Source organism: Solanum pennellii, chromosome 6 (assembly GCF_001406875.1).
Source record: "Solanum pennellii chromosome 6, SPENNV200".
NCBI lineage: Eukaryota > Viridiplantae > Streptophyta > Magnoliopsida > Solanales > Solanaceae > Solanum > Solanum pennellii.
Window position 1 is genome coordinate 41,911,601 of NC_028642.1, and position 16,977 is coordinate 41,928,577.

General features: G+C 28.1%; 1 pseudogene; it reads left to right on the plus strand.

Moving 5' to 3' along the window:
- The first annotated feature begins 310 nt into the window (after positions 1 to 310).
- LOC107021065 overlaps positions 311 to 16,977 on the plus strand; it is a 73,836-nt pseudogene continuing 57,169 nt past the window's right edge.

The following is a 16,977-nucleotide window of genomic DNA, read 5'->3' on the forward strand; positions in this document are numbered from 1 at the left end:
TACATTGATGTTTAAAATTTCATTTTAAAATACAAGGCAAATTTATATTTCAAACATAAAAGGAATATTTTAATAACTAAGCAACAATAAGATGTGTACACTAAACGGAAATTGTAGACAATGCCTTTGATGTAAATTCGCTTCAAATCCTAATAGCCACAAGATTGACCACTCTGACAAGGACATTGTAGTGTATTTCTTAAATTAAAAAAATAATAATTTGATGTGGAACTCACACTTTTATAATAATTTAAATATAACATTATTTGTTATGTTTTTTTTTTTCCACATTTATTATCAGATAAAAATATAGAGATGGAAAATAACATGACGAATCTGACCCCTTCTGTATATAACAAAACAAAATACAGTATGAATACTGAATTCTTTTTGGGTCTTAAATATTTGGGGACACAGGGCAAGGGCTTTAGGTTAACGCCTTTGAAGAGAGACGGGGGGAAGAAGGCATGGAGAGCCAACATAAGTACGGAGGATATTGAAGATCTCTTTGATAATTCCACAAAGGATGCTCAAGTTCCTAGCGATTACGTTGACAAATCCAGAGGTATTTTCGAAATAGCCAGAGTATTTAATATCACTTGTTTCAGTACATAACGAAGTATAAAAGAAAGAGCCAATTTTGATACCAGGTTAGCGTTCTAGCTGCTAATATTGTCTTTAGATGGATTGCCATGTATGCTATTTACTGTTGTACTGAACTGATTTTGGCTGGATAACTGGATTGCTCCACTTGTGAAAAATGGCTGCTTCTTTAGCAGTATTTTTGAGGTACTCACTGGGTGATCTCATAATTTCCTCCTGAACTCCCTTTTTGGTGGACTCATTCAATAAAATTAGACAAAATGGTTGAGTATCCCATTGAGTTGTAATTTTAGAAAAATCTATCTTGAGAGCAGATTGCGAGTTCATGTCAGTTATACACTTGCAGAAAAGTTTCAGGAACAAGTGTTTGGGTGTTACTTTTCAGTCAATGGTAACTGTTCACATGCAATTATTGGGTGAACTATGAAGTCTGATGAAATTTGGGAGATAGTAACTGACATTTTAGGACTAGAAGAGGGCAGTTTAGAATCATGTTGCGACTCTGTCCATAGTGAAAGACCCATTTGGTAGGTTAGCAAATCACATTTGGGACCTAAGTTGCTCGGACGGATGCGAATCCGAGAGTCGGATTCGGCGAAATCCAAATTTTAAGATTCGTGGGTGTGAATCCGAGTATGGATACGGATGCGGGAATACGGCTAAAAATTTCAATATTATAAAAATATAGTTATGAAGATATTATAAATTTGAGAGATATATTGTGATAAACTTACATGTATTTTGTAGAATTCTATCTTTTGTTCTTCAAGATGAGATTACTCTTCTATTCTTCCTACAAAGACACAATAAAATAGAAACTAAACATTAAAAGCATTTACAAATCACAACAGAATAAATATAAGTAAAAGAATCAATATAAATTGGAAAGAAGAACTAACCTTAGAATATGGATAGTAATAACTCTTGAAAGTTGACAAAGTGAAAAGTGAAGAAAACACTACAATTATTAAAATTCAAGAGATACACAAAGATATTTATCCATAATTTAGATATTCATAATTACTAATCAATATTCAATACACCAAGTAAAAGTGTAAACATACTATTGAACAAAAAACAAGAAATTGTCTCAACTTAATTCATAACTTGAAATTAACGTAACAACAAAATATTGTCAATTATCAAGTTATTTAATTAAGTTAGCTATCTCTTCCACATCTTCAACTTCTTCCAAATCTTCAAACTCTTCCTCAAATATCACACCTTCAATTTGAGGGTCATCTATTGAAAGCTCGGTTAGATCATTAGTTGTCTCATCAATATCAAACCGATCTCCACCTAAAATAAATGTAAAAGAATAAATATATTAGAAGATCTTGTATAAAAAGAAAAGAACACCATTTAAACTAAATAATTGAAGAAGATATAGACATACCAACATCCCAATATTTGCTTAGCCCATTTATATATTTCTCTTTCTTGCGAGACAACAATCGGAGATTATAATGTACAAACACTAAATCTTCGGCTCTTGAAGTTGCTAACTTATTTCTCTTGATATTGTGAATCAAAGAATATGTATTCCAATTTCTTTCACAACAAGAGGAAGAAGCCGGTTGAGTAAGCAAGTTGTATGCTAATTGTTGCAAAAGTGGAGCCGAGACCCCATGATTTGCCCACCAAGAAAGAGAATCTTCATACATCATAGCGTCAATCACATGAGGCTCACTAAAATAGCCATTTCCGCTATAAAAAGACCATACTCTAATGAGGCTTGTTTCATTTCATTAGAATTTTTAAAGTACCTTTGAAAGCACTTGACCTATTCAATGAAATTTCACTATCTTCATTGGGAGCTAGCTTTCGAATTCCATTCTCTCCTTCAAGCCATGATTCATGATAATATTTGGGAACCAAAGAATGTGCCATACAATGTAGAGGTGTGTTACTTTTGTTCCACCTAGCCACAAGAATATCATGAATAGTATCAAAAAAATTTGATTGACCGGAAATGAGATCTTTTCCTTCATGCTCAAAGATGACTTTCTTGACTTTCTCAATCATTGAGTCCCACATATCATAAATGAGATGTAATTTTGGACCATCAATATTGGCACTTCTTAGCATATCAACAATTGGTTCCATAAATTTCAAGAAATAGTCAATACTATCCCATTTTTCATCATTCATTATAAGCGATTTTATTTCACGTGTCTTGGCTTCAATTCCCTTATCCCCCTTATAATTCTTCCATTCATCAGCCTTGACCATTTTCTCCAAAGAAGATTTTACTTTGCGAATTCGGGTGGTCATAATGATGTGTTAGGCAAATCTTGTTTCACCAACCTTCAACAAACACAAATCTGAATGTTTTTGAAAAAGTGCATGTGCCATGTCATGGTTCACAACAAAATTCTTTAAATTGCTCACTTCACTAAGTAACTCTAAAATCCATTTACAATTAGTAAAGTGAGGTTATTTTTTCGAAGGTTGGCACATACTTTTCAAAGCTAGATTCAAATAATGAACAACGCAAATAGTCCAAAATATATGAGGATATTTTTGCTCCACTATAGTACCGACAAATTTCATATTACTTGCATTATTCGTAATAACTTGAAAAACATTGTTTGAACCTACATTTTCTATTGCTTCAATAAATGATTTAGCAATATATTCACCATCTTTTACGATTCCACTAGAATTGATTGAATTCAAAAACATTGGGCCTCTACTAGATGATGTCATTATATTGATCAAAGGTCGTCTTTTAGTATCGGACCATCCATCCGAACAAATCGACAATCCTTTCTTTTTTCATGTACCTTTTATTGGTTGCAACTGTCTATCAATATGTGTTTTTTCTTGAGCTAAAAGAGTTGACCTCAATCTATTATATGATGGGGGAATATAATCGGGAATGAAATTTTCGGCTAGAAACTTAGAATATTTTTTAAAATAGGAGAGTTGGCAAAGTTGAATGATAAACCTGATGCGTAGAACATCCTAGCGGCTAATTTGTCGGTCGTATTCCTTTCATAGATGCCGAATGATTTTCCGATAGCTCCACTACTCGAACTCTTTCGTTTTTTTTGTTGTTGAATTAGATCAGTCCCCTCCGGAAGTGATATATAATCATCTTTTTTTCTTGCATCAACTTGAACATTGGTTCGTTTTCTTTCTGCTTGTTCATGCTCCATCTTCAAAATCACATATATATCATCACTATTTTCTTTACATATTTGAACACCATGACCCGATAATCTCAAAAGATGTGCTTTCACCTATTATATGATCCCGTAACTATTTTATTACAATAGTTACAAGACCATGTCCTATTCCCACCCCCATTTGGAGCCATCGAAATAACTTTAACATGATTCTATAGAGGTTTATCATCAAAATCTATTCCTACACTTTTTGTAGGTCTCATAAAATCTTTTTTTTTGACTACTTGATGTCATCTTGCTAAAGAAAGGAAGATGAGTTCTTTTTTTCTTACAATAAACTTGAATGAAAAACAAAGAAGAAACAATGGTGTTTTTGATTTTGGGAGGGAAAAGTAGGTGAGGATGATTTTTTTTTTGACTAGATGATGATTGATGTGATATTTTTCTTTACTCTTACTCTACTTACTTGGAAGATTTTTGAGGTTTCTTTTTTCATCATTCAAGAGGAGTGTATGTATATTTTATACATATATTTTTACTATTAATATTTGAATTGTTTTTATAGTTCTAATAGAAAAATTTATGTTATCTAATTTTTATTTTTGTTGAGAACGTTTGGGTATAATGCTTTTATCTAAGAATTAAGTAATTTTAATATTTCTTATACTTATATTTTTAGTATTTCGATAGNTAGTACATTTTTCTTGTAATATTTCCATTATATGTTGTATTCTATGTCCTATTGACCATTTTGCTTGAGGGTTTTGTGCTACTCCTTCTCTTTTAGTCCATCTTTCTTCTATTTCTCTTCCTAAGGCTCCTGGTAGTTTGTTAAATAACTTTTTACCTAGATCTTGATCAAATGCATTTTCGCTAATTGTACAATAGTAGAAATAATCATTTAAGAATTTCTTTATATAATACCAATTACTTATACTTACTTGTTCTAGTTTTATTACTGCATTTCGTTGTAAGGCTACTAATCCACTATTTGGGTCTTCTCCTGTTATTAATGTATGAGTTTGGTCCTAATGATACTAAATACTGAAATTCTGATGGGAATTCTACTTTATAAGCTTTCCATAGAGCTTTGGTTGATTCTCCTAGGAACGTTTCTAAGTATTTATACATTGTTTCAGCATCAGTTTCTGTATAATTATTTATAAAATCTGCTACTACTATTCCTTTCCATAAGTCTATTACAGAATTCCATCTTTGTGGGCATGTGCCGCTGTATTTAAAATTTTTCCTTTACTTCCTCCTTCTTGGAGTATTATTGGTTTTTCTATAGGCATTCTTTTTCCCATATGTTTAACTTCTGTTATTGGAATATCTTCTTGTCTATATACTCTTCTACGTGGTATATTTCCTGTACTTTTGTCTGCAGTATAACCTTGTTCATTTGTTCTTTGGAATGGACTACTAGAACTTGCTGTTTCCATTAATTCTTTTTGACTTAGTATAGATTCTAACTCAGATATTTCACTATCATTTTCTTGTATTTCTGTCATTATTTTATTAGTTTTTTCTAATTTATCTTGTAAACTTTTTTCTAATCTATATCCTTTATTATCGGTTCTTTGTTCACATATTTTAAAATGAGATATTGTGTGTTCTAAATTTAAGTCTTTTAATTTACATCCTTTGCATGTAAATAATCTATTCTTATTATTTTTACTTATCTCTTTAGCTTTTTCTATAGCCAAATCTACTGCGAAATCTTCTTCTAATATTATTTCTATATTCATCCCTTTTAAAGGTATTTCTTCTACAATACTTTCTTCTTCAAAGTCTTTTTGAGCTTCGTAATTGTAATCTGTAAATCTAATTGAAGGTTCTCCTTTAGAATTTGTATATATTAAATGAGCGTCTGGTATTAAAACTTCTTTTTCTTTAAAATCTCCTAATTTTCATTCTAATCCTGCATATTTTTCAGGATTTATTTTTATAGGTTTTATTAATTTTATTCCTTTGTTTCTCATTACTTCTACTACGTCTTTTATTTGTAAATCTAGTGTTACTATTATCTGTCATTTTTCCTAAAAATCCTACACATATTAATAAATTCTTTCCACTATACATTTCCTCATATCCTTTAGTTTGTATTCCTATTCTTATTTGGGTTCCAAATTCATTTAAGTTCATCATAAAATCTGGACTTATATAGAAAATTCCTCTATTATTAGTCATATCTACTTCTGTTAATCCTATAATTGCCTTTTTTATGTCTGACCATCTGTTATCATATATTGTAATTAATGTCTTTGTTCCTATGTTTTTTCTAGTTAATCCTTTAATTCCTATAACTATTAATCCTATATGCATTAAATCTTTTTAAACATGTTTTATTTCTTTCACAGATTCAGAGTTTGTAAGTGGTAAAAATACAGAATTTTTTTCCTAATACCGATAGTTGTTCCTCTCTATAATGTCTATATAGTTGGGATTTTGAGTTTGTATTATATAAGACTTTTGGATTCAATAAATTTAATTGATTTTGTTGGAAAATTTGTATATCTCTATCTTTATCTATTATTTCGTCTAATTGTTGATTGTTTTCTTCCTTTGTCTTTTTATTTAATATTTTTGATAAAAAATTATTACTTATTCTATTCTGGGAGTAACTTGGTCTTGATCTTTCTTGTCCTTTATCTCTTGGTCTAGTTGGAAAAATATCAATTTTTTGTGTGTTTTCGTTATTTTCTCTTTTTGAGGAGTAATTTCTATTTTATTTAACTTTTCTATTAATTCTTCTATCCCAGTTGTGTCTATATTTTTACTTTCTAATTTTTCTTTAACGTTTTTATCTATCTTATTATGTAGTTGTAATAAAAGTGATATTATTATATTGTTTTGTTGTATAATAATTTGATCTGATTTTGAAGATGGACTAAATTCTTTATAATTTAATGGAAGGTCTATTCTTTTTTCTATTAACTTTATCGCTTCTCTATGTGTTTCTGATTCTACTAAATTTATCATGAAAGAACTATTTCTTTTATAGATGCTAATTCTGTCTTTATTTCTTGTATTTTTATTATTAATGTATTACTAACTTCTTCTTTAGATTTATTTTTTAACTCGTTTAATTTTTTACTTAATTCTAGTCCTTGTTCTTTAAGGTAATCTAAATTATTTTCTGTCTTACTAAAGAGTTGTTTTTGTTTATTTTGTATTTCTTCTTGTTCACTTAATATTTTTATAATTTTGTTTGATTCTTTTATTTTTTCACTGAGATTTATTATTAAATCTATTAAAGTATTATATTGAGCGTCTTCTGTATGTAAGCAATGATTTCCGTTGTCAAAATTACACTTAATTATATTGTCTACTTTTAATCTTTGAAATCTTTTTTCTGTATTAATTTGTAAGTCCAGGTATTCTATGGTTTTTACCCAACTACTTTAGGATAAAATAATAATAGTAAAAATAGCTTCATTAAAAAACATAGAATACTTAAACTTACAAATCAATATAGAAAAAAGATTTCAAAGATTAAAATCAGACAATCTAATTAAGTGTAACTTTGAGAACAGAAATCATTGCTTACATACAGAAGACGCTCAATATAATACTTTAATAGATTTGATAATCAATCTTAGTGAAAAAATAAAAGAATCAAACAACAAAATTATAAAAATATTAAGTGAACAAGAAGAAACGCAAAATAAACAAAAACAACTCTTTAGTAAGATAGAAAATAACTTAGATTATCTTAAGGAACAAGGAATAGATTTAAGTAGAAAATTAAACGAGTTAAAAAATAAATCTGAAGAAGAAATTAGTAATACATTAATAATAAAAATACAAGAAATAAAGACAGACATTAATAAAAGAAATAGTTCTTTCAGGATAGATTTAGTAGAATCAGAAACACATAGAGAAGCAATAAAACTAATCGAAAAAAGAATAGCTCTTCCATTAGATTATAAAGAATTTAATCCACCATCAAAATCAGATCAAATTATTATACAACAGAACAATATAATAATAGCACTTTTACTACAACTAAATAATAAGATAGATAAAAACTTTAAAGAAAAAATTAGAAAGTAAAAATATAGATACAACTGGAATAGAAGAATTAATAGAAAAATTAAATTTCTTAAAAAGAGAAAATAATTAAAAAACAGAAAAAATGGATATTTTTCCAACTAGATCAAGAGATAAAGGACAAGAAAGACCAAGACCAAGTTACTCCCAGAATATGATAAGCAATATTTTTTGTCAAGAATATTAAATAGAAAGACAAAGGAAGAAAATAATCAACAATTAGAAGAAATAATAGATACAGATAAAGATATACAAATCTTCCAACAAAATCAATTAAATTTATTAAATCCGAAAGTTTTATATAATACAAACTCAAAATCTCAACTATATAGACATTATAGAGAAGAACAATTATCAGTATTAGGAAAAAACTCTGTATCGCTACCACTCATAAACGCTGAATCTGTAAAAGAAATAAAACTTGTTAAAAAAGACTTAATGCATATAGGATTAATAGTTATAGGAATTAAAGGATTAACTAGAAAAAACTTGGGAACAAAGACATTAATTACAATATATGATAATAGATGGTCAGACATAAAAAAGGCAATTATAGGATTAACAGAAATAGATATGACTAATAATGGAGGAATTTTCTACATAAGTCCAGATTTTATGATGAATTTAAATGAATTTGGAAACAAAATAAGGATAGGAATACAAACTAAAGGATATGAAGAGATGCATAGTGGAAATAATTTATTAATGTGTGTAGGATTTAGGAAAAATGACAGATAATAGTAACACTAGATTTAAATTACAAATAAAAGATGTAGTAGAAGTAATGGGAAATAAAGGGATAAAATTAATAAAACCTATAAAAATAAGTCCTGAAGAATATGCAGGATTAGAATGGAAATTAGGAGATTTTAAAGAAAAAGAAGCATTAATACCAGATGCTTATTTAATAGATACAAATTCTAAAGGAGAACCTTCAGTTAGATTTACAGACTACAATTATGAAGCTCAAAAAGACTTTGAAGAAGAAAGTGTTGTAGAAGAAATGCCCTTAGAAGGAATGAATATAAAAATCATATTAGAAGAAGATTTCGCAGTAGATTTGGCTATACAAAAAAGCCAAAGAAATAAGTAAAAACAATAAGAATAGATTATTTACATGCAAAGGATGTAAATTAAAAGACTTAAATCTAGAACAAACAATATCTCATTTTAAAATGTGTGAACAAAGAACTGATAATAAAGGATATATATTAGAAAATAGTTTACAAGATAAATTAGAAAAAAGTAATAACATAATGACACAAATACAAGATAGTGATAGTCAAATATCTGAGTTAGAATCTATACTAAGTCAAAAAGAATTAATGGAAACAGTAAGTTCTAGTAGTCCATTTCAAAGAACAAATGAACAAGGATATACGGCAGATAATAGCACAGGAAATATACCACGTAGAAGAGTATATAGACAAGGAGATACTCCAATAACAGAAGTTAAACCTATGGGAAAAAGAATGCCTATAGAAGAACCAATAATACTCCAAGAAGGAGGAAGTAAAGGAAAAAATTTAAATATAGCGGCACATGATCCACAAAGATGGAATTCAGTAATAGACTTATGGAAAGGAATAGTAGTAGCAGATTTTATAAAAAATTATACAGAGACTGATGCTGAAACCATGTATAAATACTTAGAAACATTCCTAGGAGAATCAACTAATGCTCTATGGGAAGCTTATAAAGTAGAATTCCCATCAGAATTTCAGTATTTAGTATCGTTAGGACCAAACCCATATAATTTTACGAATAAAATACATACATTAATAACAGGAGAAGACCCTAATAGTGGATTAGTAGCCTTACAACGAAATGCAGTAATAAAACTAGAACAATTAAGTATAAGTAATTGGTATTATATAAAGAAATTTTTGAATGATTATTTCTATTATTGTACAATTAGTGAAAATGCCTTTGACCAAGACTTAGGTAAAAAATTATTTAACAAACTACCAGGAGCTTTAGGAAGAGAAATAGAAGAAAGATGGATTAAAAGAGAAGGAGTAGCACAAAACCCTCAAGCAAAGTGGTCAATAGGACATAGAATACAACATATAATGGAAATATTACAAGAAAAATGTACTAATTTACAAATACAAAAATAATTAAAGCAAAATGAAATGAATTTCTGTAAAGATATAATATATACAACCCAAAATTATGATAAAAATCAATATAAAAAGAAAAAGTATAAAAAATATAACCCACAAAACAATAAGAGATATAATAAAAAAAGATATTTTCTTAGAAAATCTTCAGCAAGAAAACCATATTTAAATAGGGATAGACATGTTAGAAAATATAGAACAGATAGAAATTATAAAAATAAGTTAGAATGTTTTACATGTGGAAGTATAGAACACTTCACAAATACTTGTCCTAAAAGATATAATGCAAAGACTAGAAATGCTCAATTAGTAGAAGAATTTAACGAAGCATTGTTAAATGTAGATGAATATATGTCAGATAATGAAAGCATCTACTCTACAGTAAGTATTGATATAGATGAGAATAATAAAGAAGAAGATTCTTCTAATTCAGAAGGAGAAGAATTAATTAATGAAATAGGAATAGAAAATTTAGATATAGATGACCTAAAAATTAATTTTATGAATATAATAGAATGTGAACATAATTTTGAAAAAGATACAGGATTAGACAGTAATCCATGTAATTGGTGTAAATGGTATCCAAGTAAATATAAAAGAGCTAAATGTAATAAATGCTTTATAGAAGGATGTATAAGTTGTATAGAAACAATTAGGAGTAGTAACTCAGAAAAGAAAAGAGGTACATACAAATAAACCTCTAATAAATTTAAAAGTATTAGTATTAGAAGCAAAAGTTAAAGAATTAGAAGAAAGAATAGTAAGATTAGAAAAAGGAAAAAATATTGAACAAGAACTACAACTAGATAATCAAGAATTAATGAATGAAGAACCTAATACTTTAATATGTAATGAAGATAAAAATATAAATACTGTTAAAATATTAGCAAAACTTCAAATTGGAAATATGAAATAGAGGCTTTAGCATTAATAGATTCAGGATGTACCAAAAGTATTTTAAATAAAAAAATTGTACCTCCAGAATTAATAAAGACTTTAGAAAAACCACTTGCAGCTATACAAATGGATGGAACACATAATATATATAGATACTACATAGATAAAACACAAATAAGTTTTTTAAATACTTGTTCAAAATTCTATAAACCTACCTATAAGATGGATAAAATATGGGTAATAGATTTAGATATAAGAGTAGATTTTGTGTTAGGACTTGATTTTATACTATGCAATAAAGGAGGAACTTTAATAACGAAAGATGAGATACTTTTCATGAAAAATATTACTTATACTTCGGTCTTAACTAATAAAATTGATACTAAAGTAAGACATAAAGAAAAATGTTGTGAGAATTGTGAAAATAATATAGAATGTACTAAAACGGAATGTAATACATTATACGAGAATATACTAGAGATAGATAAAGAAGATGAAATAATTAATAAAAACTATGTTTTAATAGAAATGGAAACAGAGTTATATAATTTTAAGACAGGAATTCAAAAAATAGGACAAATAAAAAATCAACAAAATCTAGATAATATAGTAAATTTTTTAGATCAAATAGAAATAATAGGAGAAAAGCCTCTAAAGTATTGGAAAAATAATCATGAAGTATGTAAGTTAGACATAATAAACCCAGAATATATAATAAAAACAGCCTCAATAGAAGCTACAAATCAGGATCTATAAGATTTTAGAATACAAATTAAAGAACTATTAGAATTAGGAGTAATAAGAAGTTCTACTTCAAAACATAGATCGGCAGCATTTATGGTTAGAAATCATAGTGAAATAGTTAGAGGAAAAGCTAGAATGGTTATAAATTATAAAAGACTAAATGACAATACTAGAACAGATGGTTATAAATTACCAGATAAAACGGAATTAATAAATAGAATTCAAGGAAAAATAATTGTTAGCAAATTCGATTGTAAATCAGGATATTGACAGATAAAAATGCATCCAGACAGTATAGAATGGACAGCTTTTAACTGTCCTGAAGGACATTTTGAATGGTTAGTCATGCCATTTGGGTTAAAAACAGCACCTCCAATTTACCAAAGAAAAATGGATAAAATATTTGGAGAATATAAAAAATTTGTTTTAGTATATGTAGATATTTTAGTATTTAGTAAAAATATAAAAGAACACTTACGACATTTACAAACTGTTTTTAGATTATTTGTTAATAATGAGATAATAATTAGCAAGAAGAAAATAGAATTATGTAAAAACTATATAAACTTTTTAGGAATTACTTTAGGAGAAAGAAAGGTTAAACTACAACCTCATATAGCTAAAAAAGCTCTAGACATGCCAGATAAATTAAATAATTTAAAAGATTTACAAAAATTCTTAGGTATAATTAATTATGCAAGACCTTTTATTAAAGATTTAGGAAAAATGGAAGGACCATTATACTCTAAGACAGGAACGAAAGGACAAAGAAACTTTAATATTGAAGACATAAAATTAATACAAAAGATAAAAGAAAAAATAAAAAATATTTCCGATCTTAATATGCCATTAGAATCAGACTATTTAATAATAGAAACAGATGGAAGTTTTGAAGGATGGGGTGCAGTATTAAAATCAAGACCACATAAATATAGTTCTAAAAAGGAAGGAAAAATATGTGCTTATCAAAGTGGAAAATTCAAAGAAAAGGGTAATAAAGCTAGCATAGATGTTGAAATTTTAGCTGTAATATATGGTTTAAATAGTTTTAGAATTTATATTCTAAATAAACCAGAAATATTAATAAGAACAGATTGTGAAGCTATAGTAAAATTTCATCAAAAAATTAATGATAAAACTAGTATTAGAAGAAGATGACTAAATTTTTTAGATACTATATCAATTTATCATTCTATAATTTTTGAGCACATCAAGGGAAATGATAATAATATTGCAGATCAGCTAAGTAGATTACTGATCAAAGTTTAAATTTTACAGAATGAGACCTCTACTATCAGACAAAGGTAAAAGGGTTCAACCTTCAACCGCAGGTTTGGCAGACTCTTACAAACAGACAATGTTAGCAAATTTGCATTTTAAACCTCTAGATAAAATAGATGATATTAGAATAGAAAGACTGCAGTTTGGACAACAAAATTTAATAGCATACGAGCCGTCTAACTGGACATTCAGACATTTATCTAACTGTCAATTAGACAAACAGCAAACATGCCTCATAGACAATATATGGATAACTCATAATAAAAAAGACACTAAATATGTAATTGCAGTTTTAAATGCTTTAGGATATCATTTTACTAGTAAAAATAAAGAAAATAGATTTAAATATTATGTAGTAATTCATGGTAAAACAAATGGTGTTTTTCAAACATGGATAGAAGTTCTAGACTCTATTAAAGGTTTTCAAAAACCTCTTTTTAAAGGTTTTAATGATTTTACAGAAGCTTTAGACTATGCTAGAGGAATATTAGGGCCAAATTATTATATTTCTCCAGCCCATAGACAAAACCCAGATAAAACTCCACAATACAACATCCATAAAGACACAAATAAAATAATATTTTGTGATCATTGCTCATCCCTGACCGAAGCATTCAAAAGGCTAAATCTGAGAAATGAAACATAATGCAAGAAAATGTCAAGCTCAGAGAAAGACTCCAAAAAATGGAAAGCAAAGGTAAGACTCAACAAGATGTACAAACTCAGACAGATATACAGGATTTTCCATCCCAAATAAAAATGGATGAGATGGGTGTGCATTCCCCACTGAATGCTAAAAAATTCACTGTATCGGATGAAGATACAGCTAGTCCGGTTCAAACGATAGCCGGTAAAGACTTCTCAAACCCGTTGATGGCTGTCACTTTGCCAAAAAGTGAAAAGTATGAAGGCTCATCTTCCAGAAGAAGATTACCTCTTTCATTTAACCAGACTATTAGACAAAAAATCAAAAAATCTCAAAAAAATAAAGATCTAGAATCCCTTATAACCCAAACCGTAGAAAAATTACTTAAACAAAAACAAGAAAAAGATTAACATATAAACCCAAGCCCAATACAAAGCCCAAGACAAGATTCTGTTTCAAGCCCAAATAATTCAGATAATATTTCAGACTCAATGCAATTTGCCCAAGACCCAAATGATGATGACTCTGGTATGAGTTTTGATTCAATTGCATTACATAATTTAGATACTTAAAAAAAAAATAAAAAAAAATCATATATTTATATATCTATTATTATTATAGTTTTAAAGAGGAAGACCTCTTTTGATGTGAGTCCTACTTTACCCACTACCACACATGTGAAAAAACTTTTGGGACGCGTCTTTAATTTAAAAAAAAATAAAATTTGTATAGGTAAGAGATAAGAGATAAGTATTGACAGACAGATACCAGACTACAAGGACAATAATGCAAGAAAAGGAACATTATTTCACGTGACGATGGGGCCCAGAAGTGTACCCGGCTGGGATGATAAGATTCCTTTTTCATTTGAAATCCGAAATTTGAAGTCCGAAGATCTATATAAAAGCAAGCATTATCAAGACAAGAAAATTCAGAAGGCGAAAAAGGCTAAGACAACCATAACAAAACTCTCTCAAAATCCTAAAAAAAACCCCTTTTCTCTCTAAAATTATCTTTTAACAGATTGTAGTAAAGATTTCAGTTCTTTCTTTATTCTAAAAGTTTGTTTTAAGTAAAAGTTTGGAAGCTTTTCGGGTTTCCCGAAAGGGAAACTTCACTCTGTTCTAAATAATGTAAGTTTTCATATTTATGTTTCTAGTAAACTTTCCATATATGTAAATTATGTGTGTTTATTTTTATAAAATGTTAATTATTTGATAAATTCATGTAAATTTATGAATATCATCATGAATCTATATTACTTAGTATATGGTTAGTCTCTTAGCTTCTTAAAAGTATCGATGGATTAACCTGTAAATTCCTAGGACATTGTCAGGTTAAATATTCTGAGAAAAGAACTATGAATAACCAAATTCGGGGTATGGTTAAAGAAGATTACTTTTAAGAACAAAGGCTAAGAGAAAGAGATGAACAGTAATAATAGATTCATGAATGGACAGAGTCCATAAAAATAAAAAAAATAAAAAAAAAGGGAAGTTAAAACTAGAAATTAATATGATATTTACATAATAGAACAAGAGAGTGAAGGAGTACTGAGTAGGATTGTACAATTATAAATTTTAACGAATTTCAAAATTAAAAAAAAAATTATCTACTTTTATCGAAACATCCATATTTTTTCGAAACATCCCTATATTCCAAAATATAGATTTTTCTATTCTTTGTAATCTTTTCTTTTCTTTTATATCTCTATATAGTATCCAAAATTCAAATCTTATACTTCTAGCAAATGGAAGATTTCTCATAAAGTATTTTTTATTGAAATATTTCTAGATCTAAGATGTTTTATTAATTTTTGTTCTAAGATTCTAGCAAAGAAAAATATATAATCTAATTTATTAGTTATTTCTTTTTTAAAACTTGTAGTTTTTAGGTCTTTTAATATTATATCTGCTTTTACATATAAATCTTGTAATCCATTACTTATTATGTCTTGATAAATTCTAGTCAATCCAACTTTACGAGAGATAAAAAAATGTTTATGCATTTTAAATAATTAAATATTTATGTGAAATAATATAAATTATTTTTGAAAAGCTAAAAAGTTGCCTTTTTTTCTGAAAGTATTTTTAAAAAGTTTGGCAAAACACTTATGACTATTGAAATAGTGTTTTTAATGTTGATTGGCAAAACGTAAATTATTCATCACCAAAATATTATTATATTATTATTTTTTCTATAAATATATATATTTTATAATAAGGTGAGCAAATAAATTTAGAGGAGTTGTACCTCACATTTTTTAACTCAAAATCTAACCAATTAAAAAGCACCACAAATGAGTAGCTAATTGGATGATTTATAGTGATTGAGACTTGAGAGTACACTATTTTTATATGTGGCTCTTCCACACTCCAAATAATTACAAGTCAATATTAAAAAAAAAAAATATTTAAAAGTACTTTTTCCAACTTCCAAGAAAAAAAGTTGGTTCCTAGAAAAAAGACTTTTGAAACTTTCAATAAAAATACTTCTTTCTTCTCAACTCTTCTTCTTCTCTCTTCTCAACTCTTCTTCTTCTCTTTCAAACTGTTTCTTCTCAACTCTTCTTCTCTTTCGCCGGTAATGTCGCCGGCGACTTGCCGGCGTTGTCGCCATAAAAATAATTTTCTCTTCTCTCTTCTCTGTACTTTTTTCAAGCTTTGTACTCTTTACGTCGTCGGAAATTGATTTTTTCTTCCCCAATCTTTAAAGTTTTTTTTTCTTTGTCCACTCATGAATCTATTATTACTGTTCATCTCTTTCTCTTAGCTTTTGTTCTTAAAAGTAGTCTTCTTTAACCACACCCCGGATTTGGTTATTCATAATTCTTCTCTAATAACATTTAGTTTAACCTAACAATGTCCTAGGAATTTACATGTTAATCCATTGACACTTTTAAGAGGCTAAGAGACTAACCATATACTAAGTAATATAGATTCATGATGATATTCATAAATTTATCAAATAATTAACATATCACATGTAATTTACCAAACACACATAATTTACATATATGGGAAGTTTACTAGAAACGTAAATATGAAAACTTACATTCTTTAGAACAGAGTGAAGTTTCCCTTTCGGGAAACCTGAAAAACTTCCAAACTGACTTAACACAAACTTTTAAACAAAGAACTGAAAATATTTATATTTTTTTTATTTTTTTTTAAAAGGTAGTTCTGAAGAGGAAAGAGATTTTGAAGGCTTTGGAATTTGCTGGTTGTGGATTTTTTCGCTCTGCTTTCTTCTTCTGATAATGTCTTCTTATATACACACTTCTGGACTTCAAACTCCGGACTTCAAAATGAAAAATAATCTTATCTTTTCCGCCGGGTGCGCATTGGGCCCCATCGCACGTGAAATGATTCCCTCTTTTGCATTATTATCAGTCCTTTGTCTAATGTATTGTCTGTTAATACTTATCCCTTATTGAGTACCTATCTATTTTAAAATAAAGTAAAGACGCGTCCCAACAGTTTTTCCACACATGTGTGGT